The sequence below is a fragment of the Melozone crissalis genome, unplaced genomic scaffold, assembly GCF_028551555.1.
Source record: "Melozone crissalis strain CALT ecotype California unplaced genomic scaffold, PUWL_Pcris_2 ptg000018l_1, whole genome shotgun sequence".
NCBI classification, from domain to species: Eukaryota; Metazoa; Chordata; class Aves; order Passeriformes; family Passerellidae; genus Melozone; species Melozone crissalis.
In genome coordinates, this window is record NW_026535796.1 from 4,900,984 (window position 1) to 4,927,464 (window position 26,481).

Consider the following 26,481-nt stretch of genomic DNA (forward strand, 5'->3'; position numbering starts at 1 on the left):
ATGGAATGTGAGCTGGTAGTGATTGAGCATGTAATCAAGCCGGGGAAAATATTTTTGCTTTCTTGGCAAGGTGAAGTACAAGGTGAATTTTGAAAAGGAAAAGAGAATAAGTGTGTGGACAGACTGTTCCTAAGCTATACTTTCTGTGATTCCATAACAAAAATCATCATTGTGCATATTTGTGTATTTGCAGGGCTCTGGTTTGTACATATTTGAAAGCCAAATTTATTCCTAAGCAAGACCTGTAGTGTTAAGCCCATGTCTTAACCAGGCAAAATACAGTTAAGGGAATAAAATCTACTTCACCTTGTGCATTTAAACCTCTGTTAATTAGCTAGTTATGGCTGGGAAGGTAAGATTGGGAAAGGGAAAGAGGAGCCAATCTTCTTTAAAGAGGGATTTAGTTTCTTTCTTTCTCTCTTACTTTCTGAAGAATTTCCCAGGGGCATTTGACTTTGCTTAAATGGATCATTGTGGAAGGACCAGCAATCTTAGATACAAACAGTGGGAACAGAAATTTCCTCTCCATTACTCAAGTTGCTGCACTTTAGGAAGAGAATGAGGTAGTTATAGCATGCTGGGCTGTGGAATTGAGGGTAAGTGTGGGGTGATACTTTGTTTCCTTGCACTGTATTTCTGTAGGTTACCACCTCCTTCATGCCTTTCACCTTAAAGCCTCTTTCCTAGCATGTCTTCCAGACACTGAGGTCATTGCATGGTATCTTAGACTGAGAATGAAATCTTAGAGATAATAAGTCTGAATGTTGATGCATTAAATTTTTGCACCCAAAAACCAAAATGTAAGATTCCTTTTTTTTTTTTTTTTTTTTTTGCTTTGTACAACAGTCAGTTTGAGTCTGTTTTGATCAAGATATGATCTAGGTCACCAGTCATTCATTTATACTTTTGTACTTTGCTGCAGGGTAGCATCCTGCCTCATTTTCCCTTTCAGAGAAATGGTGTGACTGCTGGAGTCTTCAGACACCAACATACAGTTCAGAGCAGTTGCTCACATGACCACTGCACAAAAGGGAATCCAAGGGCTCTTCATTGCTGGACTCATGCCTCATAGTCTGATTTAGGAGAAGTGTGGTTTCTGCAGGGGGATTAGGCTGTGCAGTTGCGAAGGAGTGGAAGCCAAAGTTTTGACTTATGGTATTAGGAATCTATTAAAATGAGTGAGTAGACTTGATGAGGATGGTAACGCACTGAATGGTTTTGTTGCTACAGTGAGTTTAATCCTTTTAGCCTTTTTACAGAAATTACAAAGCTTGACAGGGTTATTAGTGAAGTATTAATGAAATCCATCCAGCTATGCAGATGTCTGCAAAGTATAGCACACAAAACAGAGTTCATTTTTGAAGTTATCAGGAGGGTAGTGCTGTGAAAGAGAAGCTAAATGGGCAATGGCAAACAAAATTAAAGAGTGTAGCTTAGAGACAGACAAGCTCTCACTTCACTACATCTAGCAGATTTTTGACCATCACTTCCCATATGAGTAAGTCTGGCCTATCAAGTGGGATGATAAAAAGAGATGGATGCTAGATAGAGTCATTTTAATTACCTGGATTTGTTCCATTGAAATGTGGTTGCCAGGATATTGTTGCCTGAGTTATATAGAAGACATGCAGATGCTATATTCTTGCTTGTACAGAGGATGAAAACATTTTTGCAAAGTTTTCCCATTTGAACATTTCTCATGCAATTGCAAAATCCTGTTTAATAGTCATGTCTGAAGTGTTGCATTACCTCTGCTCCTCAACTTGAACGGAGAAGTTACTCTGGATGTGAAGAATCCATCTGATATGAAAGAAACAAGAGAGACCTCAGCAAGGTAAGAGATTGAATTTGAGACAGATATTTTAATTTAATTTCTGGTTTTATACTTGGATAAATTAACATTTTCAGATCAACTGAACATACTGCTCTACCAATCTCACTTTTATAGATTAATATAGGACTATGAAATGACTAAATTTTAAAGTAGGCTACTTCAGGCTGCTCACTCAGATGCCTTGCCTTGCAAGAGTACATATATACAAGGCCCCTGTTTGCCATATCAGTGACATATCAGTGCTAAAGCTGCACTAACTCAGCAAAGACAGCATAGACCTAATTAAGTTCTTGTAATGCCTGGACTGTCTTCAATATCTCACTAAAGATGGCTTAGCTCTATTTGTTATAGAGCATTAGGACTGCACAGGTTCAGAGGAGGACTTAAAAAAAATTGGGGAATGACTTTTGAGTTTATAGGGAAAGGAATAAAGTGGTTCCTGCAGCATAAACATGCAGTTATCCCAGAAAAAACTGCATATGGATTCAAAAGCTAATAGGCTTTAAAAGGAACCATTTTAATTCTTCAGTTTAATTTTTCCTTCCCTTTCTTACAATTGCATAAATAACTTGAATGTAGAACAGGTGTGGGTTTCTTTAATCATCTCTGAATGATTGGAAAGGGCATAAAATTACTCTTCAGGGCAGAAAGTAATTGGTTTAGAGGCTACATATTTGGGTCTGACTTCAGTGATTTTAGATTTCTTCCTGCCTTATAATTAATTCTCCCATTGCTGAAGGCATTTTGGGTTTTTTGGCTTTTTTCCCTCCCTTTCCCTAAATGCTTCACTATAACAAAATATTCCGAAATCCTGTTCATTAAATATTTTTACTTGTATGAACATACAATACTTCCTAATAACTTCAGGTCCTTTCCTGGGAACAATGTTTGCTTAACATTCCTCCTTTGCAGTCTTCATTCTACCATGGATTTGCAAACAACCCTTCCGCACTCTTTGTTCTTGTGGCTTGCAGGAGTTAAATTCTCCTAACAGTCAGAAGAATTGCTGTAAAGTTCTTGTGATTTGGCTAAGAAGTAATGTCTATTAACCTTGGTGACAGCAGGGGTGACAGCTCCCAGTTTCCTGTCTGATTACAATTAAGTTTTACTGAGGATTTTATCCACCCACTTTTAAGAAGTTGTTTAGCAAAAAAAAAAAAACCAAAACAAAATTTTAAAAAAAGTACTTGTTTTGTCATATCCTAATTAACTTACAAGAACAGTGTTCCTGAAAAATCTCAGAAGAACACAGCATATGGAATGCTGTGGATTATAGGTTGGTCTAGATAAACAGAGGGGCAGAACATGAAAACTATAAGTAAAATCTTACCATTTTTATTTCCCTGCAACTGGGTAGTGTCCTTGTCACCCATCATATAACTAAATTTACCCATAATAACATATGTTACCAATGTGTCCAAGCAAATGAAGGTGTACACAAAAGGCAAGGCAATTTTACAATACTGAGAAGGGGCACAAGGTGGTCTGTGGTAACCACCCCTGACACAGAAATGTATTTTGTCCATTAGGTTTCTGACTGAAGTGTCAAAAATCGGATAATAAAATGTCAGGTAACTGTTAAGTCACTCTTAGAAGGAAAACAATCCTAAGCTTTATTTGAGGAAATTCTGGAGCTTTTCAAATAGTGCTTCTATTTTATTGAATTCTCTTTCTTACGTGGCACTGATCTGGTAAGGGAATAATTGTTTTTTTCTAGTGCAACCATAGTTTGGTTTTAATTATGCTGAAATGTACATATTTTTTCCTTCTTGGCTGGAGAAATGAAATGGAATTCCCTGTATGTTTTAGCAAACAATAGATACTTGGCTGAGGTACCTCACAACTTAATGCTTATGAGGCTTTAAACATAGCTGTGCTCTCAAATTTTTTCATAAATATGATCACACTCTTCTTGCTCAGGCTTTTGTTGGGCTCCTGAGCCCACAGGGCTTGCATGCAGTCAGCTTCCAAGGATTTTGGTATGCACTGACATGCTTTCCTCCTTTGGCTCTGGCATTTTTCCTCTGCTGCTGCTTCACAGCAGTAGAAATCTAAATCCCAACTGTTTAGGAAACATCCTAAATGTCTGGGGGCTTGTCTTGTTTGAGGACAAGTAACTGACTAAGGGATTCCTCACATTACTCTGTAGATTCTTTGTCTTAAGGCTATGGTTCAAGTCTTCCAAAAATGATACACTAGAAGAAACTGTAGTTTTCAGAGAGTCTTAAAACAGCATGAAACTTTACTTAATGGCATGAAAAACACCCAGTTTCAAAAGAAACAAAACAAAATCTTCCTTTGTCTATATCTTGTCTTGCCTGCCTAAAACAGTCTGAATGAATGAATCTGTCATTTTTGTCTTCTAAACCATGATGTTCATCCAGCTTAGTACAATTTATCCTGACTAGGTTTTTGCTGCTCACCTTGTCTATTTCTTATTATTTTCCTTTTTCCAGCTTGGTGAAAAGCCAGTCTCCTCTTTGTTTCTGTGGACTCAGTCATGACTCATGACTTCTTCCCAAGAGACTCCATCTCCTTTTTTCCTCTTTGTTTAAAGATGACTCCCAAACACCATCCTTAAGATGGATAATATTAGCAGCTCTAGCTAACTCTGGCCAATATTCTCAAAACTCTATTTTTATGGTCAGAGCAGTAGAGAAATTTCAGCTTTTTCCATTGTTCCTAGCTTGGTGAATATATCTACTCTATAGCAGAAAAAGCCCCCTTGTTCTATGGATCCAGCAATTTTCAGTGATACTGTTGTACAAACTCTTAATATGCTTATATACATATAAAATTCCCCAAATTATTACCTATTCCATTGACTTCCATTTAATTTGCGTATGTGCACATGTTGAAATATATAGCATCACTCCAGCTGGATTCCTGTGGGTTTAGGGCCATAAGTCAAAGGAATGCTGGTAGAATTTGACATGTAAAATTCAAATTGGTACGGTGACTTTTGCTGAGTTTTTCTTGCCCCCTCCTGGATGTCAGGTCGTTTAACAGTTTAATCACCAAACCACTTGTGTAAACAACTGTTTGTTACCTCTTTTATTTGCTGGTGAGCTGCTTTCCTGCAAACATCAGGCTTTGGATAGACAGCTTAAATTTATATAGCTTTGTCTGCATCCTTATCAAAGGCAAAGGATGAAGTTATTCTGAGCCTTGACTTTGCCACATCTATTTACTGAGTTCTGTAGCTTGTAAAGTTGTATAGCATTTACACATCCTTATTTAAGATTTGACTGTCTAAATTTTTAATATGACAAGCTGATAATAAGATTTTGCATCTTAAATTTTTGTAATTACCTGATGTCAAAGTTGTGCATATTCTCTACTCCAGCTGAAATAGCTTCTCTTTATTTAGTTGTCCTATTGGCTGAATTGCTCTCAGTTCATGCTTATATTTCCCAATTATTTGCTTTTAACTGAGGGTTTTCAGAGCTTTGGTTCTGTTGAATGTAAACTCAGTCACTGCAAGAAACCATGAAAAGAGAAACCTAATTGAAGGGGTTTTTAAAATGTGTTTTGGGCTACAAAATGCCCAAACAGAAATATATTTTAATCTATTGGGAAAATGTGTTTGCCAGACACAGCATTCCATGTTTCTTTTGCAAAGAAAGTAAAACAGGGATAGCTGTATAAACAAATACCAAAAAACATTTTGATGTGATCAGGCTTTGAGGAGTTGATAAGAAGATGCAATGATCTAGAACAGATTCAAAGGTACAAGGCTGAGCAGCCCTGCTAGTTTTTAGAGACTAAAACTGGAAAAGAAACAAGTGTAAGAAATGTAAATAATGTTTTTTGAATAAAGCAGAAAGAGCATAGTAGTCTGGGATTTTAAGAGGCATCGAAGTAGGATAGAAAGCAAGTTTTTAAGAAGTGTATCAGAAAGTATTACCCAACTGTGCCTTTCCCCAAAGAGGGATCAAATGCCAGAGTGAACAAGCAGCACTTTGGTTTCAATGTGCCGGTTAAGCAGCTTTTTCTTGGGGGTCTCTGGACCACAATTTAAAAAAGGATAATTGCTTTTACTCAAAATTGCAACTGCATGGTTTTCTGAGAGGACTAGGAATTCCCAGGAAGGGATTGTTACCTTGGTGGCTGTTTTTAACAAAAAATCAGCAGTCTCCCTTTAAAGAATAATGCAATTGCATTGTAACCTAGCCAGGCTTCAGAGGCAAGGGAAACCTGAAGTCATAAGACTTGATTGACAAGTTGATTTTGAACAGGATGCAGGCAGCTAGGAAACATTCATGGCTTTGGTGAAATGTAGAGACAGTTCCTAAACCACTGTGAAGTCATGATATTAACTCAGGAACAGTGGAAGCATTTCAGGGACAAGGAATGCTTGCTAACTGCTGACAGTCATTTTTCCTAATTGAAGCAATCCCCTGCAAAAGCAACCAATGCTGTCAGTCAAGAGAGCATGATGAAGCAATACTGAACAGTTTTCTTCCTTCCTCTGGTAAAAGCTATGCAGCTTGTTCTAGGGAAAACATCAGTCTGGGCAAATCTCCTTTGTTTTATGTCCATCACTGTGTAGAGGAATGGGAGCATGGTTTGTTATCTATGCTTTGCTTACATTCCTTATAGTTCACTGCTCAGGGGTTCTGAGCACATGTGTGAATCCCATTCATGGTGGAAGGAAGCAGATTTAGAAGCTGAGCTGCTGCCAACAGTTCTCATCCTTCTGACTGAAGTCCAGATGAACATGATAGAAGGTAAAAAGTGGAGGGACTTTCAACCTGCATGTTTGCTCTCTCATACAAAAGTAGAATAGGTGTTTCCACTCTGTTCCAACCCCACTGGAGGAAGAAACAGGGAATGTGAACTCCCTGCCATCCTGGGACCTGCAGGGGACTGGGGCACCTGTTAACTTGGCTGTGTTACTGTACAACAGCCAGGCAGAGCAGGATACCATGGCACTCCAAGATGCAGCAGTTAGAAATAATACTGGCAATTTCTTCTCTTGCTAAACTTCACTACAGTGGCAGCATCAGAATAGGGAGTGGCTGGATTCAGGGTCAATTAATAACCTTTAGATAAACTCTCTCAGTTCCAGGAACCTCATATCTCATCAGAATTACTGGATTCTCACATATTCTTTATGTCTAAATAGTATTTGAGTTTTGGTTTTGTCCTGGATGGTCTTGGGGTTTTTTTGTGTTATGGGGTAGTAGGTGAATGAAAGGTCTGAAGCTGTTGTGGATGGAGAGTCTGTGTTTTAAATGGAGCAAACACGATCTCAAAAAGCAGAATCACTTTCTCTGGTGATTACAACACAGAACCAATAAGTGTTTCATTGCCTTGTTGCAGTAGGACTTCATTAATCTTAGAATATAAATTTTCATAGTAATGGTATGTTAGTGTCATTTTGTGACAGTTCAGTATATCACAAGATGACATTGATTTTTATATAAAAGTATATGTATAGATATATGTAGGTTAAAGTATCTACTTATGAGTTCTTTTAGTGTTAAATTTCTTTGTGGAAGACTGCTGTTAAGCTTAACATTTCCTTTGAAAGAACAGATAAGTATTTGCTTTTTAAATTCTGTGAATAAATCGATGAAAAATAGAAAATATTACTTACAATTAAATCCAACAAAACATCCCTAATTTTGCTGACATTTTTGAACAAAACACTTACGACTTTTAGAACTAGGACATTCACCTTGAGGAGGATCTTAGGAAGAGGATATACAGAAAAATCACTGGCTTTTCATTAATAAACACCCACCAGGAAAATATGATCAGACAAATGTACAGGAACAAACGTAGAGAGGAGGTTTTAGATCAGAGGTGAAAAAGACACAATCTAATTCAGAGGGGAGGATGAAAAGGGGGATGTGGAAGGAGCAGGTAAAGAAAATGTAACTTTAGTCTCATATTGATACTGGTATATCTTTCCAACAAATCATAAAATTGTATTTTAGGCAGTTCTAGATGCACAGCAGAAATGCAGTGTACTTTAAGAGCTATCTGGCAAAAATTCCCACTGCAATGCATCCTGTTAAACATAATGAAGGTAAAGAATGAAGCACCAACAGCTATTTCTATAGGAAGCTGCAAAAATGTAAAATCAATGACTATTAATCCCAACTTTGCAGAGGTTCAAGGCAGGCAAACATTTAGCTATGTGCATATGGTGATACTGACTATGCATAATCAATTACTGTTGTTTTCTGAAACTGCAGACATGTGCTCAGTAGAAACGTGTTATTTGAGACTTTAAAAAATTAAAAATTGGATGCATCCAAAGAGACAAGCAAAAATTATGGTTGCAGTCCCAAATTCAGTCCCTTTTCTATAGAAAATCAAGTTGCTTCTTTAAAGTTTTCTAAACTGTATAAAACTTATATAGTGTGTATATAACAAATTTTTCTCCCCTTTTATTTTGGAAACATTTGAAACAAGCTGGCTGAAAAACAGAATTTTGAAGCCAGTCACTTTGACCCAAATGATCACATTTGTGTCATATCTCAAATATCTGAAACTGCAATGGAAAGTGACAGAGAACTTCATCTACAGACATTCCTACTAATTATATTCCCCCCCCCACACACCTTTTAAAATGCACTACCTTAATATTGTCTAAGGAAAAGTACAACAACACAAACCATCCAATGAACCCTGCAACAGTCTGGCAGCAGCAGTAATCCAATCAACAAAAATGGATGGTAAAACTTTTCTCTAAAATTCTACAGGTAAAGGTGGAATAATTTTTCTGTCCATATTTTGGGAAACTTAGGAACAAATGACAGTGTAAAATTGCAGCATTGAAAGCAGGTGTTAACCAAAATGAGTCTCTGATCAGGATTTATACTGATTTTTTCTTTTTGCTCTAGGAATGAGAGTCACTTACAGTGTACCTAATAAAATCTTCCCACATTGCTTCCTCAGAAGTTTAATATTACCATGTGGCAATTATAAACTTCAACCTGCAAATAATTCTTAAAATCTAGAGCTGTTAATTGAGTGCAAACATTCTGGATCAGTATGGGTAGGAGATATGTGAAACTTGATACCATTATGAGATTAGCAATTTTTTATGATTAATTCAGCCAGGGAATGTCCTCTTAAATCCTTTAAAAAACGTCTGTCTTGCATCCTTTTCCTGCAAATCTTAAGTGTCTTCTTGCAATATTTTCATTTCTCTTGCACTAGACTAGAATATGGCAGGAAGTCCAAATTCAGTATGAATTCTGAATTCAGGAAGAAGTATAACATTTACCAGTTTGGCCTAGATTGGTGTGCAGTACCAGTGTCCTTCAGTTGAACTTCAGATTACCAGATTATGCTATTATATGTCTGTACAGCCATGTGGAATGAGAAGCCTGTAATCCTTTGGAATTCTCCTAATTCTTCATTTCTGTCTTATTTCCCACAACTGAGGTGAGATGCAGCTTAGTCATAGTAATTGATAACCTCTCCACCTTTCCTAAAAGATCCCCTGAAAATAATTTTAAAACTTCATCCCTCCTCTTTTTCTGGAATTCTGCTATTGTAGATCCCATTTTAACCCCTCACCACCACCACCCCCAAAATCAGAACAGAAAATGAGCTCTGATGGGAAAAGCTGTCTATACATGATTGATTGCCTAATGGCAATGACTGTGTCAAATCTTCTGGAAGGTTTTCTTTGATTGATAAACTTTCCCTTTTTATTTCATTCCTCCCTCCCAACAAACCTCAAAACCCATCAGCTTTTTTTTTTTCTTTTAATTGCATCATCTTCCCAAAAGGATTTTCCCTCTAACACAGGACAATGGCATAACAATGTGTTTAATGTATTGCTTGTAGGCATGCTTGTATGCATGCTAAGATTTCAACTGCTATTAACAGAAATTAAAGCTCAACCCCAGAAAACAATTAATTAGACTAAGTGAAATGTATCCATGACCTTGGAAAATTCTATGTGTTCTAAAAATATTTGCTATATTTAGCTTTTGGCAGGCTAGGTTTTAAGGGCATGGAAACAGTAACTTCCTTGCCCACAAAGGTTTAAATTTCTGATACTGTTTGGCTTTCCCATAAGTCATTATAAACATCCTAATTTGGAACTCCATTTTAAAAACCACTTTCTTAAAGGGAGGAGGAAAAAAAAAGACATGAATATGGGAAAGTAAAATATAATGAATGCTGTAAATACTTTGACTAACATTTGTCCAGAATGACTTGGGCATTGAAACTGTGTCAGTTTGGATCATTTTATTGATCATCTGGCAATGAAAACTGGAAAACAGATTGACATTTTGTTTCTTGGCCCCTGCCTGTTTCTCATATAGAGATTATTAGCTGGCTATTTTGGGACTGAGAAAAACCTTAGTTTTTTGTAAATAAAAAGACTTGTGGTTTGATGAGGAGGGGTTTTGCAGGCACTTTGAGTCCTTGTCCCTAAAGTCTCAAATCTTTCCATCTAACTTGGGCTGGTTTACAGGACCATCTCTACCTCAATCACAGCATCAAAGCAAACTTAATTTTCCATTGTTGTACATAGAGGTGTTTTCTTTAAGATGACTGGGCTCTAGCAAACCTGTCCTCACCTCCTACAGGCTCTGCAACTGCATATTCTTTCAATTTAGCATTTCTGATTCATGTGAGAAGCTTCTCCTTTGCTGGAGAAAATTGGAAGCAAATTTCCTGCTTGGAAAATTGGAAGCAAATTTCAGAAATCTCATTGAGATAAGTTGCTGCATAAATATTATTAAAAGTTAATAAAGTTTGTTACATTTTGTGCAAATGATCTAGCATAGCTGACTGGAAAAGTGATATTGAGTAATACCACCCTTTTGAACCAGCACACATTTTAGTTCAGTTTCTCTGGGTTGCATTTGGGGTTTAATATTCAGCAGAATGAGTCCCAGATGGGAAAATTTTATTGCATGTTTTTGCCTTGGATTTTTTTGTTTAATATATTAAGTTAGCAGAATTGTTATTATTTTTGTTTTTTTCCTCCTGTCTGGATGAAGCTGGCAGATAAGAATTGCATACATAAATAAAATTTGCATGTTGGGTGCCATCAGATAAGAGAAGGTGACTTCATTTTTGTGTGTACTATAATGGTAGCAACATACAAGCCAGAAAAGCAATTGAAAACACAAATCTGATGCAGGACTAAATATTTAAATTTGGAAAAAATCTTTTGTCCAATAAAACAAAAGGATACAGCAAAAATTTGGCATAAACTTTAACTCCGCTAACTAGTTTTTCCATGCAGTTGAGAAAGAAGATGATGAGGATGATTCAATAAACAAAATTGTCAATGCACATTGCTATTTTGGAAGGGGACAGAGATGCATTCTAATTGTGATGCAAGTGAAGTTTTAACTGATAAAAACACCTTTGAGATGCTTTTAAAATGGAGCATGAAAGCTCATGTCCTAGAACTCCAGTTTTAAGTGCAAATGTTATCACTTCTGCTGCAAATTTTTAGTCTGTCTGATGAATAATCTTTATACTTTAGTCACTGGATAAAAAGTAGATTGTGAAATCATGACTTGCCATTATGGATGGCCATTACAGATGCTCAGGAGGGATAATAAAGAACATTTTAATGCAAAGTATCTTTAAGTCCTGAAGCATAAGACCTTCAAATATAGCAGTAACAATAATAATAAAGTAAATCTTAAAAAATGAGATTTCTCAAAAGCTGAAATGAAGATACTTAGAACTATTTCTACACAAATATGCTATTTGAGCTAAAGTTCTCAACTCCCAGATTGCCCAGTTAAAGCCAAAACTAGAAAAAAACAAAGATTGGGATAAGATAACTTTTCTGCTGTTTCTAGACAAAGCTTGTGCTTCAAAATGGAGTTCCTGTGTGGACCTTTCCTCTACTTCAGCCTGAGAGGCAGAAGTCTCCATTGATTCAGTATGACAAGGGTTTTAGTGCTTATGTTTAGTGCTGCTTTTCAACTCCTCAAAGGCACAAACAAAAATCTTAGAATTTGAGGAGCCCAACCCAGGAAACTGAACATTGCTGAGTTAAATTTTCTGCTCCTGCACTGCTGCTTTCTCATAGGTCAGAGAGCTGTGAAAATCAGGGAAATGGGAAGGTAACTGGTGGGATGGGGGCCCACACATCCCATAACCACCAAGCCATATGTGACTGCCCAGAACTGCATCTAGCTACTCTGAAATACTTCAGATACTTATAAAAAATAATTTCATGCTCTCCCAGGGGTATACAGTAGTGGAATATTGGCAGCATAAATATGTTGTGTTATGGGGGTACAGTACATCTGTATTAGAATGTTTAAAAAAAAAAAGGCAACCACAGGTATCACCAGATCTTAAAAAACCAAGCAAAAATTGTTTTATATGGTACATGTCAAGAAGGTGTAGTACCTTCTTGATAGAATTTTAACAATCTACTTGAAATAATTAAATTTTAGCTACTAATATTTTGTCATTCAATAATTTAGATTTTAGATAGCAGTTTTCACCTTTGGCCTGGCATCATTCACATTAAACGAATCTCTGGGCAAAGGATCTGTCAAAGCTATAGAATAGAATAAGCAAAGCAGTTTCAGGAGCAGAAGATTGATGGAAACTTTGCTTTCATCCTCTTGTGAGCACCTCCAAGATCCTTCTGTGTCCCCTAAATCCTACCTAGACAGCAGGGGTCATGTTGGTGTGCTGCAAGTGGAGAGGCCAAACAAAACAAAACTGAAACTCTGCTGCTATAGGTTTTCCCCATAGTAGGGGGCAGTAGCTTAAATCTGCCTTACAAGCACTGGTTTTTCACTAACTCTCTGGGAACTTGAAATTATTGTGAGGCCCTGATTACTTTAAGAAATTTGGGCTAAATTTGGCCAACAGTTGTTGAAGGATGCTGGACCAATGAACAAGCAACTTCAGCAAAAGGGTTTTATTTCCCAGAGGACGACAGCACTGTAGGACAGTAAACAACTTGTTCTTGCCCAAATTAGGTTCAAAGCATTGCTCTGAAAGGGATGCAGATTTAACAGTAACACAACTTCTGTTGTAGACAAATGAAGCATTTGACACTTGTGGCCTAGAAATTCTGAGATAATAAACCTGAAAAATGATGAGTTGCAGATGATAGTAAAAACTCTGTGACTGCAGATAGTTAGATGGAAGACTGTGCTGAGTCACAAGAGGCTATTTCAGAACTTGAGTTTGTGGGTAATGAAGAAGTAACTGAAAAAGATGAAAGGAGGTGTGTTAAAATGCCTTGTCAGAGTCAGAAATGGTGTCAAGTACTGTATATGGACAAAGGATATGGATACCTGAAAAGGTACTGCAAAAGCCTAGCTGCTCCCTTTACATGGGGAACAAGCTTAAGCACTGATGTTACAGAAGTTTTTCAGAGCCTTGTTTCACTATGTTGATTTTTTGGAACTAAAAATGTCGGAAGTGTAGAATAATGGACTTTTCTAGTGCCAGCTGAAACATCATGTGACACAAAGCAGGTGCTCAGCTTCTAATTTTCTATGCTTTGTTGCCATCAACTCATCTTTGCCCAGTTCTCCAAGCCAGTCCCCTATGGTGCTCTCAAAGTCAAATCATCAAATCCTTACTTTCCTTTGTCTGTTTTGTTTCTGCCTTACTGCTCTTATCAGCTACTGTCAAAAGGCAGTCCTTTAGTATTGTTCACTGCTTTGTCTTAAAACAGCCCTAATATATCCCTTCAAAACTTAAAACTTACTATCCAATAATTTTAAATGCAATCTGCTGCTGTTTGGTTTTTTGGGGTTTTTTTTGTGTGTGTGTGGTTTTTTTTTAAACATTACCCACCTTCTTTTCTCTTGTCTTTACTTCAGTTGTGAAGGATCTTTGCAGAGGGTTTGGCTTTCTCACATTTAATAACTTCCCAGCACCTGGCATTAGAGAGCCCTCATTTAGGCTGTCTAATGGATCTATGGATGTAATTGTAATACTGATAAGTAAATAGTCTAATGTAGCTAAAGGCTGAAGTAAAATCTCTGTCAGTTTTAGAGCTGAGAGCTCTGAATCACATTCACATGATTGCTCTGTAGGTACCTGAATGTACTGTCGTAAAGGTTTTGGGTTTCTTTTCCCTCTTCAAGCCTCATTTGTAGCTACATTCTCTCATGGGATACCAGCAAATTCTGTGGACTTCATTGGGAATTATTTCTACTCTGCAAGTGGAGAGCAGAGCCCATGACTGGACTGAGGCCAGCGTTCTTTAAAAGTTCACATGCCTTCTATTTGCTCTTTAATTTAGACTCCTTCTGACAAAACAAAGGGAGGGGGAGAGGAATGAAAAATAGTAGCATCTGTGTCAGTAAAAAATTCTAAGGGTTAACATAACATGATGTAAGCTGTTTCATCTGTTCTTCCTACTTGCTCATTTAATCAGAAATGAGTAAGTAGAGCTTATATGCACTGAACTTGAAGAATGCTAATGGGATGTCTGCATCATGTTGTACCCAGAGTACTTATGCCAGAATAGGAGAGCCTTTAATTCTGTAATTCTCTGAGGCAAGAAAAGCTTTCTGAAGAATTACTTTAAATTTAAACTCTCATTCTAATGTTAGGCAGCCTGTTGGATCTCTGAGTTAAAAATTGCTTCAGCTTTAGTTACTAGAGCCAGATGTAACATTGACCTTAAATGGTAAAAGCTCCCAAGAGTGAAAGAGAGGCTGGCCTGAGGGGAAAGAGAGGAATAACTGAAGTTTTAGGTAAGTAATCTCTGTAACCAGGAATAAGCTCTTTTTCAGCCTGAAACAGAACGGAACCGTTTTTCCTCCTTAAAGGTACAGTACCTTGTTCTTGTGATACTGAGGAGCTGGTTCTTCACCTCTTCTCCCCCACCCCTTCAAATTCTACCTCTTTGTCAGATTTTAGCTGCTTAAAAACTGGGTGTAGTCAATGCAACCTCATTCTGCTTGCAAACTGTTTGGGACTATACAGGAATGAAAAAGGAAAAGCTGTGTTAATTATACTGAGACTTGAATAATAAAGGTATGTAGTCAGTAATTCAAGGCAATCTGATTCCCAGATATTGTCATCTGTGTTGTACTAACCAAGAGGGAGTCTTAGGAGCAATCTATGTTATAGAGAAACAGATAAGTCACAGATTGCTCTTTTTCTTTTTAATTATGACTTCCCTTTCCTCTCCTCATGCTTTTAACAGTGCTGGAGTGGTTCATGTTGGTGGATTATCTACTTGTCTGGAACTTAGCTTTTAAAAAGGTATTTCCAGAGCCATTTCTTTATGCAGTCTCTGAGTTTAGTCCTGTTAGATGTAAATTAATACCACAAAGTTGTATTTAATTGGAATGCTGTTAAGAGAAAAACAAATATCTCTAAAGTCTTAAAACATGTTTCCTTTAGTATAAAAAAATCTCATTATTTCCTTTTCCTGATATTTTGGTTTTCAGTTTTATCTGTGCTATTTGGTAGCTATACTGCATTAAAGTGTATTTAATTTCCTTGATAAATTAAAACACATTTTTGTCTTACTAATATGTATATCAGGGTCTTCTTTTGCTTTAGACAGCAGAATGTAAACAACATGAAAGAATGAGGTCAGTGCAAGGAAGTGATAACTGAAATTGGGGACTTATGTTTCTGTTACTTACATTACTAGCAACTTGTGTTAGTGAGTTGATTTTTCAAATCTGCATAGCATGGCTTCACCTGGTGAAAAATTCTCTGCAATCAGTAGTAAATTTCCATCTCTGCAGAGTGATTAGAGCATAGTTTTTAGTTTCTGCCATACAGAGATTGGGTGAATTTAGAGTTCTGAGTGTGGACAGTGTTCTTATGAGTGCTGACAGTTACTGCATTTATGTTTCATGTGGTAGGTGTCGTGTACACTTTTGTGAAAGTTTTCTTCATCCAGCTTCAGGAGGCTGTGAGAAATGAATCTTACTTGTTAAAGCATTTCTGATCTTGTTGCAAAACTTGTAATAGTTTTATTTTTCTCTGGACTATCATTATTGAACAGCTTAGTACATTTAGGTTAAACTTCTAGCAGACCTTCATGTTTTACATCAACAGTAATACCCCAGATCAACAATTGTACCACACTTGGAGCCTAATAATCTAATGATGCAACTCACAGAAACATAAGTTTATTAGAAGAGTGGAAATTAAGAGTCAGTCCAGTATATGAAATGCTGAATACTGAGGGTCCTCACTTATACAATGTTCTTGTATTTTGGACCTCCAAAGACCTTGTTCTGATTTGTTGATCTTGCATGTGTTACTTTACTTGTGAGGTTTTATGCAACCCTTCAGCTTCTGCAAGGGTGTACAAGTTTAGATGGATTTCTAGAAGGTGTTTAAGTTTCCATGACTTATTTTTAACAATGTCTAAAGGTTGGGATAACTAATCAGTGTCTAACTCTTCCAAATCTGAACCAAGTATACATTTCTAATACATGATATGGCACTTCAACAGCTATTATTCTTGTGTCACACAATTCTTTTATTTTGTAACTTAGAATATGTAATGAAGTACCTATGTGTAAATTTATCTTCAGTAAAGATATTACGACGATAAAAGTAATTTAAATGTAAATTAAAATGTAAAATGTAATTTAATACATAAAATACAAGTTGACTATTTTTGTGCGGTGAACATTGTGTTAACATCAGCACTGATAAGTACCTAGGATTTTCATTGTATTTAACTTTTAGAAATCCATCTGCTTCACATTCTTCTGGATTAAGTTCTAAATTGTCTGTGAAACCTGTATGCCTCCCTACCTCCTATCTTTTTATATGTCAGGGACAGTTTTAATGACTACTGTTCTATTTATCTAGGGCCAAAACATTGGAAATTAAGAATTATATAGCAACCAGATTCATAACTCCAATGTTTAGCCCCAGCTGCTTCCATTCTCCTTTCAATCAGTCTGTTTCCTGATAGCTTTTAAGAATAGTTTGGTGTCAAATAACTTTTATTTAGGACAGCGTACAGCAAGCTATAGGGAGTTGGACCCGGGAGAGACAGATATGAAAGCTGCTCGTTTCAAGGGTTATATGTCTATGTTCCTCACATGGAGTTCTCCTTCCTCATCTATTTGCTGTTCTTAGACAAGTGTCTAAGTCCAGGAAAAAGAAGGATAAAATGGCTTGTGAGTGGAATGGGAAAGAAAATCCTTGCTGTTTCAAGGTCTGTGGGCTATTTAAAGATCTGGGGGATTTGTGGGCAGAGATACATCTTTTTGCTGTCCTAACTTGCAGCCTTCCTGTAAACTAAGCAGAAGAATTTCTTTGTGATGTGCTCTCTGCCTGTGCTCCCTTTGAAAAGTGGGTCAAAGAGATGTTTTGGATCTCAGTATCACTGACAGAAAGGAAATCTGAGTGGGTGATGGATCTCTGTAAGCTTCTAAACTAGTGACTCAAGACGTGAATTACTGCTTATGTACAAGTGTAGAGCTGTTGTGGAGAGCTAACACTGTGACTTATGGTAGTGCTTTGAAATAACAACTCACTTTCCCTCCCTGGAAAGTAGATCCCAAGGATTCTGAAAAGGAGAGAGGGATTTGTTATTTAGAGCAAGTGGACTTGTAACTCAGGTTTTGAAGGAGAGCTTCAGCTCTGATAGCATCCCTGGATTTAATCCTCTAATCTAAGTAGGTAGATGTAATGGGTTTTTTGCTTTATATTTCTTCTCCTTTAGGGTAATTTCAGTGTGTCTATCATTAATTTTACAATCTTAAAAAACAATCTGAGAATTAAATTTTACTTAGGAATTGCAAAACATATTAAATATCTAAAAGATTGAAACAAAACCAACAACAAAGATCACACACTCTCCTCCATTTCATAGCTGAAATCAAGAATGCCTTACCATGTGCTAAAACTCATTTTGTGTTTCTCACTTAAAATGTGAGAAACACAAAATCTTTAGGTATCACAAGTAATCTGGAACCTATAGTATTTTGGATATCTCTAGAGATCTGTGGATTTGGACAAGTAAGGCCTGTAGAGAATGATCTTTCCTGTGCTGACAGGGATTGCTGGGAGAGGATGAGAGGAGCAGGGAGGGAAGCATGCAAACCTGCCAGCTAACATATGTCAAGTGAGTATGTAAACCTGGAAATCTTTTCCCCAACTGAAGCATATTCTGTTGTGTTTTGTTGTGGTGCACATACATACTTTAGAGTCACTGTTGTCCCCTAATTTATGTGTGAATATGTCTGTTGATTGTCCAAAGAGAGCTGCAATCTCATGGCTATAAAATACAGCCCACTGGATTAGTTACTGGGATTTCTGCAAAGAGAAAAGGAGTTGAAAAGTTGATCTAACAAACAGCAGTGGTGGGGAAAGCTTTTTGTGTTGGAGCTGCACACTCTTTTCTTACCCACTGTCACGTTTTGCATCCCAAAAATGAATGTGTGATAGAAATTCTGGGCTGCTGGGGCAAGTACAATAATTGCTTTGGGGTAGAGACTTGCCTTCTGAGTAAAATTATTGCTGTTTACATAATTCTGCAGAATGTTTTGTAAGGCTGAAGTTATACATAGGGAATTTGGCTCTGAGTCTTTGCTTTTGAAATCGTCAGCAAAGTTTCCATTGACTTCAGTGTTGCCAGAGGAGGCACTTAGTGAGCACCACAAAGGTAAAGACTCTCTCAGGGCAATCTCAGTAGGAGAAGGTCTGTTTTCATCCATCTTATTTTGGACTTAATTTGTACTAAAAAATTACAAAAACAGTAAAATGATAGCTTTTTCTGAAATTTTGGACAAGAAAAATCCTCTATTTCACTTTTAAATGTTCTTCCAGTTTCTCCAGTCTCTTTTAGAAGGTAGTAGAATATAGTAAGGTCTCATATATTAATTAATGTTTCCTGTTAAAACTTCCAAACTTGTGCTGTAACTGCTGAACAGAGAAATTAAAAATGAAGCTGGAGAGCTTGTGGAGAGGAAGGGAAATCACTAGACAGTGTATGAAAATTGCTTCCCAATTTCAGGCACTGGATTTCCCATATTTTTCTTTATAAATAATAAATGAAAGGCACTGACCTCTGGGCTTATGAAAATAGAATTACATGACTGGGGCCTGGTTGCAGTGGAGGGTGGAGTTTGTCCCAGGAGGAGGTGCTAAGTCAATCTGATGTTCTGCACATCACCTCAGACTGGAAAAGTCTTGGAAGCAGCCCTACATATTCCTTTATGCCAGTGTAGTGGTGCCCATCCAGACTTCCCTGAGGGCTCTTGCAGTTAAGAACTTATTCCTGTTTGCTGTTAGATAAAATTTTCAGCATTGCTGCAAAAGCTGGTTTTAGTAAGTGCAATAGTCAGTGGAGCAGACTGTTGAAACCAAAGCAGATTTATGAGAATTTCGAAGTATCTTAGGAACCTGAAGCAAGGTTAGTAGGGCTTGAAAAGGACTCAATGCATTAAGTAAACATATCTTTAAGGGATAGGGAGAAAGAATGTGTGGGATATAGTCTAAAACCTCAACATGTAAAACTCAGTTTTTATCTTTGTGTTGAGCTATTGGGATCTGTTTGAAATGTCTTCTGCATAAAACACAGCATTAAAATGTCCCTTCCAAACCTCATATATTATGTGCTAATGGAATAGAGTCTCTGGAGTATTAACAACCTTGAACCCTTAGAAGAAGCTCTTGATATTTCCTGTTGGATTCATTTTTTGTAGGACCTTGACATTTTCTGTTTAACAGATTGTTTTTCTTAGTAAAATGGCAGACATCAACCATCTCACTCTCTACAAAGCTGATGTATAATTGTAATGGAAGGGTGAATAATACCTAAAGATCCCCAAAGAAATCTGTCCTGTTGCTGTTTGGTATTTCTTTGTCTAGTAATGTGTTCAGAAATTACATTAAATACCAAGTGGTGGATTTTACTGATCACTTTAGAATGATGCTAAAATTAAGGACCCAGAGGAAAAATACAGCACACAAGAAAAATAGCCTGAGCTGTCTTGGGAAGAGTGTGGCCAGGAGGTTGAGAGAGGTGATCCTGCCCCTCTACTCAGCCACACCTGCAGTGCTGTGTCTGGTTCTGGGCTTCTCTGGACAAGAGAGACAAGGAGATACTGGAGAGGATCCAGCAGAGGCCTCAAAGGGAATGTGAGGGATCTGGAGCATCTCTCCAGTGAGGAGAGGCTGCAGGAGCTGGGCCTGGTTAGTTGAGAGAAGGCTGAGGGGGATCTCATTAATGCTTATAAATATCTCAGAGAAGGGCTAAGAGGATAGTTCCAGATACTTTTCAGTGGTGCCCAGGGACAGGATGAGGATCAATGGCCATAAACTAAAACACCGGAAGTTCCATCTCAACGTGAGGAACAACTTCTTTACGTTGAGGGTGTCAGGGCACTGGGACAGGATGTCCAGGGGGATGGTGGAGTCTCTCTGGGTACATTCAAAACCCACCTGAATGCTTTCCTGTGTCACTGCTCCAGGTGACTCTGCTTTGGCAGGGAGGTTGGACTGGATGATCTCCAGTGGTCCCTCCCAGCCCTAATTATTCTGTGATTCTCATTATGAAAATGATGGGTTGTATTTCCTTAAGCCATCTAGCAAGTCAGACTCTTCTTGTAAATTGCTGTTCCCATTTGGATTGTGTGGAGCTTTGCCCATGTACGTGACCTATGGGTCTGTCTCTGTGGACTTTGGTCACTCCAGAGTCTGGCTCCACTTAATATGAAGACAATTTCCCTTTTTCTGTTGCTTACAGATAAAGATCAGAATTGATGGATATTTTTCCCTTCAGAGCAGGACTTGGTAAATTTCTTGTACAGCTTTTTACACAATGAGCACAAATCCACCAGGTTTTTCACCTAATGTTATTCTTAGGTAGTAGTTGCTGATATGTTTTCTCGGAACAAAGTCTCTTAAACTCATGACAGAAACCTCACAAGTCACAATGTATCTTACACTAATCTGTCAGCTTATATGATTCAGAAGCTGTGAAGCTGGGAGGTTTTTTCTTCCTTTTGAAGGTGGGTACTGCACAATCATCCTGTGTACTTATCTTCTGAGCATCTGCTTGGAAAATAAAACAACGTGCCTTTTTGACATCCAAGAAAGTGCTATAAAAAGTCTGTTGCTATGTTTAAATGCCTACACTCAGTTGCTATAGCAATAAAAATATCAAAAGTGATGTACAAATTGCCACAGTGCATTACCAGCCCTTTCCTGGACAGGGAGATTGTGGGACTGAGACTGAGGTGCTCAGTGTATTGGAGAGCAGGATTGCCCCATAGTTCCAGGTGCCCTGTGGTGTCATCTGAGAGCAAAATGTGTCCCAAAATGGGTGAATCCCAAACTGGCTGGGTCAAATGGGACATCTGGGTCCCTACTGAATTCAGTTGCTTCTTCATTACTTGTATGTTGAATATTTGGACCAAGTTCCCATTTCTCTGCAGGATAAGCTGCTGAAAATGTTGACCTCTCTAAATTCTTTCAGTCCCATGACAGCAAGTGTGAAAATCAGCTTACAGACTGCATCAGCCCATGTAGATTTTTCTCCCTGTAACGTCCCAGTGGTGAAATGTCCTTGTTTCTTAGGCAGTTATGGGCACCCTGCTATGCAAAAGAAAAGAAATTAAATAGTAGCTAATGGAATCTTTAGCATCTCTCTGGGGCTCAAAGCCTTGAACATTCAGTTGCTTCTCGAAGAGAGCAGGAAATTCAACTTCCTTCATAAAACACAGCAAGCAGAGGAAGGCATGTTATTTTGGCAACTGTAAGTTTGGTTATGGAATTGAATTGTTTCCTCAGACATTTCTATGCCTTGTTCTCTTGTCTCCTGAGGAATGTTAGAGGAAAGCCTTGGAGAAATGGAAACCATGTTTGAAAGCGAGATAACTGGTTCTCTTTATTCCAATTAGCTTGAAGAATCCTCAGGGTTCAAATGAGATTGGCTCAAACTGCAGAACAGTGTGCAGGTTAATTTGCATATGGTAATTCACAACAGTCAGGTAATTATTTCAAGTATCTTCTGTAACATACTCTTAGAAGTCCAGCTGGGAGGTCTGATATCAAGAGTGTATCAGTGGTAGAAATACATATTTTAAATTTGGAGTTCAGTTGTTATTGTTTAATGCTCTTTTTTCAAGAATTATAAACACGTTTATGAAGTGATTCTTAGAGGCAATGATGATACTCTGTACTTTGAAGGCCCACTTAAATTCTGCAGTGCTTCTAAGTACATTTTGGACTTTTTTATTTTTCTAAAAAAGACTGGATAAACTCCTGCCATGTACATGGATCACAGTTTTTCTCAAAATAAGGGCTGCAGTGTTGCATACATAGTTGCACCCCTCTCATTTCTTCTAGCTTGTGTTTGCAATCTCAGTACGGTATTTTTCTATAATGAATCTTGAGCATCTTTGGGATTTAATTGTAATGTTTCAGTTTTGGTTTTAAGGGTTGAAAAATGTGACAATTTGCAGCTTTGCAGCTGCACAAACTCCAGTGAGTGTGGAAGCATGTCAACCTCTGTGGGGATTCTTTGTTTACTTTCCAGCTGTTCCACATGGAGTACTGGACAATAACCTGGGTTTACCCTTAAATGAGAAGGTCAACAGCACTGATTGTGGGTTTGGTTTGTTGATAGCTGCTTGATTTTGGGTTTTTTTTTTTACAAATCTAATGGGGGAGTCCAAATGTTAGATCCATAAATATTTATTGATACTTGTTTATTAAAGTCCTGTGTAATTAAAATTCCAAAGGTTATCCTGTTATGTCAAGCTTAGGAGGTGCTTCTGTGGCTGCATACTGTTGTCTGCCTGTAAAACCAGCACATCTGCACTGCATTTACAGTATTGGAACTGTTACTGTTGAGAATATGTGGTCATGTGTATAACCTAATTGGGGAAGGGGAAAGGACAACAGAGATGTGTGGAACTTAAAAACTGTAGCCTTTATTTTTCATGACACTGTCAAATACTTGAAAACAAGAGACCTGATTTCTCTTAGATTTGTGTTTATAGCACCCTTACCACAGTTATGACATCAGTTTATTCTGTATTTCTAAGGTATTCTATATAGTCTCTGTTTCAGATACTGTACATCTGAACTTGCATCTGCCATGGAAATACCAACTCCTAATATCTGTTAATTCCTGCATCAGCTTAGCTTCAAACTCATCACCAGCTTATGGCAGTGCAGGAGGAAGAGGGAGACCTGAACACACAACCTTAGTTGCATAAGCTTTTTTCTAGAGAAAAAGTATTACATGGCTCTTGTTTTAGAAGCACATTTCTCTTTATATGTTGTCCACTAGCCTTCTTTAAGTGTTAGCTATGCATTTATTCTTTCCAAAATCTATTTTTGGTATTGTTTTCCTTGGAGTAAAAATTATGCTTTTATTTTGGTTGTCAGCCAACTAACTTTCCCCCTTCTTCCCTGCCCTCCCTTCATTCCCTTCCAGTACCCTTTGAACTTGTCTGACTTGTTGAATTTGGCAGGAGAGGATTGCAGAAGTATTAAACTCCTATAAGTGAAAATCAGTGGTGTGTTAAGAGAGGAGAGACCCGGCTTAGTGCTGCTAAGAGGAAAGGCTCCACTGTGAGCTGAAATTATCACTGATTCTGTTTGATCTGCCAGCTGGCAACCTGGCATGTGTGAAGCTTAAAACCAGGCACAGCAAACGCTGTCTCTTGCTCTCCAGACTGGTAGGAGACAAGGAGATATGTAAGCTTGCTGTGAGGGAGATAAGACACAAAATCATCAAAATAAAATACCCGAAGAACAGGTTTTGATAGCTCAGCTGCTTAGAAACAACCCATTTTTTAACGTAGGGAGACGTAGGTTACTAAATTGTCTGTTTGTGCACTGCTATCTTTATTTTGGAAAAAATTCATAAATGTCTGTGAAACAGATCGGGAAAGCTGCAGGCTGATAACTCCTGTGATTTCACACCAAGTTCTAATAGTTGGTTGCAGTCCATATGTTTGTCTGCTTTCCAAAGTGGTGCAGAGCACTGTTAGTTTGTAACAGACACCCTCATCTATTTTGCAGATTTTTCCATCAAGGCCTAAAAGGAAAAGGTCTGAGGTTTCTGCAGTCTTTGGGAACAGGCTATGGACTCTGCCCAGCCTGCTCTTTAGGCATGTCACTCAGGTTCATGGGAATGTTGTCAGTGGACAGGTTCTTCCCATGGCAAGTAAATGTCAACCATCCGGGTAGAGGCAGCCATTCTAATTAGGCTTTCCTTATGCAACAGATGTTTTGAAGCTTAGCCAGGGAGAATAAAGTAATAACCAGAGACAGCAGCCCTTATCTGCTTTCTGTTCGTTTAAAGGAGGCAGTTGGGGCTCAGGAATCTGTTCCCTGAAAACTTCCTTGCATTTGAAGTGGTTTTTCCACCAATTATGTCCTTTTGTGCATGTTAAAGGTCACCAGGCAAGCTCTAAGGCTGATGCAACTCCAGGAGTTCCACATCATAAATGCTGCTCACTTAGACTCGCTACTTTAGGTGCCCTTTAAATCACTTGTCATAGGTTTAGGGGTCTATTTAGTTTTTTAATATAGAGAAAAATACTGGTCTCTTTCTCTAAAGATTATTCAGAGTATGCAGATATTTGGTTTATGGATAAGGAGTGGTTTTGTTCTTCTCCTTTTTTTTAAAAAATAATATTGGGAAAACCAGCAACACTAAATAAATGCTCTCAAGATGAGATATAGTGATCCTGTTAAAGAACTCCCCTTCTGTCTTCCTTCAGAAGTTTCTGGAGATCCTTTTTGTTGAAGTAAACTTCAGTGAAAAATGGCAGAATGAGATCTCATTTGCTCTTAAGCAAACTGACTGCACACTTTGTTTCTGTTCCTCACTGGTTTGTTATTCTGTGATTATTTGAAAGAAATTAACCTGTGGTAGCATCCTGTTTTCCTTCTTTGCCTGATCATCTGCTTGGAAGAAGTTGTTCATTTGGCTTGACCAAACTAAAAATCCCACCCTTTTCTATCTGGTATTGAACTTGTTTCTCTATATTTAAAACAGGAAGCTCCTCCTTACAGCATTCCAGCTATCAGCCTGCTGAATATTCATTATCCTTTTTTCACCTGTGCTGCAAGGCATTATGCTGACCATGAGAATTCCAGACCTTTAATTCCTCTGATATGTAATAAGCTTTCTGCTTGCATTTTAAATTTTACTTCTGTAGTTTGAAACAGTGGGGCTAATTACTCATTTGTGGGTCTCATCCAGTGCAGTGAGTAAGGAGCCCTGTACACATGGGAGTTGCACAGGTCGGTTGTTATCCTGACAATTTTTAACATATTTCAGGTTTTTTTCTTGATTAACATATACATGACCCGTTTGCTGTTTTTTTAAATTAATGCTGCTTTATAAACAATCTTAATTAAACTGTTCAGTAAAAATTAAGGCTGGGGTCATAGATGAGAAGACATGAAACCCTAAAAAATGTTCCTAGAAGATAAAAGTCATTGTTGTATTGCCTAACTAATATAAAAAAAGATATATATCTATTTACATATCAAGCATGACTCGACTGAAGTGAATGCTCCACCTGTTGATAAAACTCAGGATGTAAGTGTGCTTTCCTGGTGCCTGGAAGTGCAAAGTGCTTCGGGTATGTGACAAAAGAGATTTAGTTCAGCAGTGCAAGAAATGAGACAACTGCTTTTAGGTAGCACAAAGAGTTTTACTACAGTGAATTTAATCATTTGGACTTAGCCTGAAGCAGTATTTATTCCACAGTGCCAACATCTGATAAACAATTCAGGTGAAGAAGCAAGACTAGTGACCACTTTCACTTCATTGGAGTGATCATTTCTTCTTCACAGTAGTAAATCTTTGCTCTATTGGCAAGTGTTATTGGAAAGTGCTGAGGTATTACATTCACAGTATTTTGAATGCTCTGAGGTTCTTAAAATGAAAAAAAAATCAGCTTTCCCGAAATATTTGTAGGACATAGTGAAAAATGTGTCATTATACAGTGAAGACCCAAATCCCTTGAAGAGGTCAGGACTCAACTGTTGTATCCCTGACTTTCTTAAGCACACAGTTCCATTATTTTCTGCTGTGTTTGTGCTATGGAATAATGATTTAAGTGGGTGAAATTTAATGTTCTAGTCAGTTAATAAGATTAAATAATGTACCACTGCAAAGAATATTCAGCATGTTTTCAATATTCTGACCTTCCTCAGGTATATTAACCCATCACAGTAAGGGCTGCAGCTGGGCAGCTTTGTGAGAGTAACTGAACAAGTAACTGCTGCCTGTCTTTGCAGAGCAACCTGACTAGAAATCTTGTGTAATTTATAAATGCCTGACTTTTGGGTTGCTGTAGTTGAAGAAATAAAAATGAAGATGGAGTATGAACCTCATGAGTGAACTAAATAAAATTCCATTACTCCACCCTGCTTAAAAAAATGAAGAAAATTAAACTTTTAATGCCAAAAGCACTGATATAGTGTAATTGGTAACTCTGCAGTTGAATATTTCATGAAGCTCTGCAGTCTGTTCATTGAAGGAACTGATTGTAATTCAGACAGTCTCTGTGATTCAAATTTGCTTTTTGCTTCACCTCACTTCAAAAGTACACTTAACACATTTAGAATTGAAGTGGATTTTTTCTGAGTGTGATAGAAAAGTGTGGTGCCATTCACACAGGTTGGCAAATTGTTATGGTAAGTACTGTAGTTGCCCTGTTTTTCAATCTTCTAAATTCCATTGTTTCTTCAGAAAATTG

At 37.6% G+C, this 26,481-nt stretch overlaps 1 protein-coding gene across 6 annotated transcripts in view; it reads left to right on the top strand.

Annotated features, from left to right (window-relative positions):
• Positions 1-1,611: 1,611 nt before the first annotated feature.
• IRAG1 (inositol 1,4,5-triphosphate receptor associated 1) overlaps positions 1,612-26,481 on the top strand; it is a 71,751-nt gene continuing 46,881 nt past the window's right edge. For 3 of the 6 annotated variants that reach the window (XM_054275480.1, XM_054275485.1, XM_054275486.1), the window contains exon 1: positions 14,436-14,514. The gene's annotated coding sequence lies outside the window, so the exon portion shown is untranslated. Of the gene's footprint in view, positions 1,835-14,435; positions 14,515-14,551; positions 14,590-14,967; positions 15,029-26,481 lie in introns of those variants that run through there. The other 3 variants (XM_054275481.1, XM_054275483.1, XM_054275484.1) reach the window with 3 other exon arrangements.